Source organism: Ostrea edulis, chromosome 4 (assembly GCF_947568905.1).
Source record: "Ostrea edulis chromosome 4, xbOstEdul1.1, whole genome shotgun sequence".
NCBI classification, from domain to species: domain Eukaryota; kingdom Metazoa; phylum Mollusca; class Bivalvia; order Ostreida; family Ostreidae; genus Ostrea; species Ostrea edulis.
The window spans coordinates 52,974,650-52,977,850 of NC_079167.1; the positions used below are offsets into that span (position 1 = coordinate 52,974,650).

At 34.8% G+C, this 3,201-nt stretch overlaps 1 long non-coding RNA gene across 1 annotated transcript; it reads left to right on the forward strand.

Moving 5' to 3' along the window:
* Positions 1-235: 235 nt before the first annotated feature.
* On the forward strand, positions 236-2,921 carry LOC125669752 (uncharacterized). Its single transcript, XR_007368015.2, has 3 exons — positions 236-583; positions 2,018-2,091; positions 2,352-2,921. It is a non-coding gene; the product is annotated as an uncharacterized LOC125669752 (long non-coding RNA).
* Positions 2,922-3,201: the final 280 nt, after the last annotated feature.

A 3,201-nucleotide genomic window follows, 5' to 3' on the forward strand; every position in this document is an offset into this window, starting at 1 on the left:
ATAAAAAATATGGTTAATAATAGGTTAATTAAATCAATTTCTAATTATTTTGTCATTGTGATAGGAGAGAATCCTTGCGTTAATTAGGTCGATTGATTTGTTAAATCTTAATGAATCGGTTTAATGAGGCACGATCACGTCCGTGCATTAAAAATCGCACCTTAACAAATTATAACGTGCGTTTTGTTAATCACCGAGTAAAACAATGCCGGTTTTTTTTTTAATTCCTTATCTGGGCGCTCGTAAAGTACGGACTATTGGGTTATAAACATATTCATGGATGAAGTTGAATCCAATCAAAAACATCACAGGAAGGTAGTCATAACGACACAAAACAAAAGCAAGTAAACAATCAGGAAAAGCGGATCGAGAACATTAAATCCTATTTGGCGCATTTCTGCATTCGGGCAAAAGTCAGCGCTGAGACGTGCCGAGACTGTAATCATCTTAGAATTCCAAATCCAGGACAGACAAACCGCACAGATCAGGAGGATGGGGTGTAACAACAGCAAAGGCGCAGCAACTAGCGGCCCAACAGAAGGCAGCGGGCAACAAGAGCAACCTCCCGCAACACAGACATCAGGTAAGAGATGTTAAATACGCCTTCAATATATATCAAAGTGGTTGCAGTTCGTAATTTCTTGGCATGGACAGGCAAGATTGATGAATGAGAGTGAGGGAGGTTGATTTTTGAGTGTATTACTTGGCACTATTTATGTAACAAGTCTAAGGTTCCGTAAATTTCTGAAGAAGCTTAGTCATATGATGTACAGAGTTTGTTACCTTAAAATCTTTAAATCTCTTTTTTAAAGAACAATGTCTCGTTGTTCTGGTATGTCAGATCTTATAATGGGAAGGTCCCCGTGATAGCTGATAGCATCTTAATCGCGTGGAAAGATAGCATTCAAACCGAATTCAAGGAAGTAGATCAGGTTAAAGAAATGTGTCTGACACAAAACGAAACATGTAAATATTCGATCCATCTTGATAATTACTTTGCTTCTCATTAAAAAAAAAATTAAATCAATTTTCGAACTTTTGGCTTCAAATAACCATATCGACCAAAGGGAATTCTTAACAAATGTCTAGCATGGTCATAAAAAAATACCTCAACTTGACCCCAATAAAAAAATCCCTGATATATTCCCGGGAACATCATCTTTAAGTACTAATGGCAATTTATGGTTGCACGATCTTCTTTATTTAAACTTTACAATATTAATCTACACACTGCATTTCATAATGCTTTCTTTCTAAATCTTTGTGTATGTACATTATTTGGGCAACATTCTTGAACGGGATGAAGTGTGATGAGAATACAATAGAGGCAGAGTTTTGAACAGTTTGCGATCTGAAATCAATCAAACCAGCATTGAATATTCACGAACTTTTATACAGAGGAGTATATCGATATAGAAATGAATAATTAATGAAAAGTAATGAAGTACAATGGAACGACTTCTACATTACACGCAAAAACGTAGAGCTTCTGGAATTGGCCTCCTCCGCTCCCAAGAATTAAACGACAGGAAAAGATTTTTTGTTTTTGTTTAAACAGTATTTTATTATGTATAACAGGAAAAGATTGAATAAATCAGGACCGGTCCCTCTGTACCCTGAAAATTAACCACACTGCAATAGGCTTAGTAGATTTATTATGATATTTACAATGAACTTAGGTTTATAAAGTTCACCACACACTGTTAGACCTAATCTTACTAGCATGCGTGCACGCAAAACTTAAACCGTCGACACGATCACAATTCTAAATCTGATTATTGCGTTTCGTGAAGGTGCATTTAATTATTGTGTAAATACCATTAAAAAAAGGTACCTTACAATCTAGTGACCTTTAACAGATTCTATGAAAATATATCAATTTCTTACTTATTTAAGTCCACTGAATTCTACAACTAGAAATCCATTTTATACAAGTATTAAAGTCCAACAGTATTCGCCACGATTGCAGTATGAAGTACTAATATTTTACCGAGTTTTCCCCTCCACTTTTTTGCAGAACCCGAACCAGCACAGACCACAGAGGCACCCGCAGAATCTGAACAAACAGAACAAACAGCAGAATAACAATAGGTAGGTCTGTGTGTTTAAAAAAATCCGAGCTCAACTAAGATGTTCATTGTAAATGCTGTTCAATAGGTAGGTCTGCGTGTTTAAAAAAAAGAGATCTGAGCTCAACTAAGATGTTCATTGTAAATGCTGTGTAATATAAGGTCTGTGTGTTTAAAAAAAGGGAGATCTGAGCTCAACTAAGATGTTCATTGTAAATGCTGTTTAATATAAGGTCTTTCTTTTTTAAATTGAAGTTTCATTCTGTTATTTTTCCATTTCAGGAATAAATCCATAGGTCATTATCAATTATGTATCACTGGAGCAGTAAAACACAGGAATCTTATTGGCAAACTCTTATTTTCTTAGACTCATTTCTTTATACTACTCAGAAGACACCGGAATTGTATCATACCAGTGAAAAGCATCAGACCCCTTCAAAGGGGGGGTAATCCGTCCAGGACTTTAATTATTTTATATTGAGCAATTTTTTCTTATTCCTCTGTGATACTTTTTTTCTTCAACCACAGTGAGTGTGGATGAATTTTCTGGGAGACTTATTTAAATTTTCTGTGATGGATGGTAGTTGTGGGAGAATGTGTGAGTTGAAATGCATACAGTTTTAGGAAATTGTGCATTTAATGTTACGCTGTGATCTCTACCAGTATTAATATAGGCCACACTGATATTTTACTAGCTGCAAATAGGCCTTTATAATGTATAGACATGTTTATGTTGTCGTGATTAAATTCTATCTTTAATTCAAATACTAGTTAAGTAGCAGTGTAATAAAAGGGGTTATTATTATCAATGGGATTATATATGTTTAACAGATAATAAATTATTAGACACACTTTTAATTTTGTTTTTTCTGATCCAGAGATAAAACCCTACACGGCAATTAAAGGCTATTAATTGATTAAATGCAAATACTGCAGACCTGTAAGTTTGACAACTAGATTAGATGGGCAGATTTACAGCTAGAGAAAATGCTTTAATAGGCGTCAGGTCTTCTTCACCCCTCCCCCTATTTATGCATGAATGAATATTCTACCTCCGTTTTGACAGACACCTTTGCTATTGGTTCCAGGTAATCCAATTGTCCGATTTTATCTAATTATAGTATTATTATGG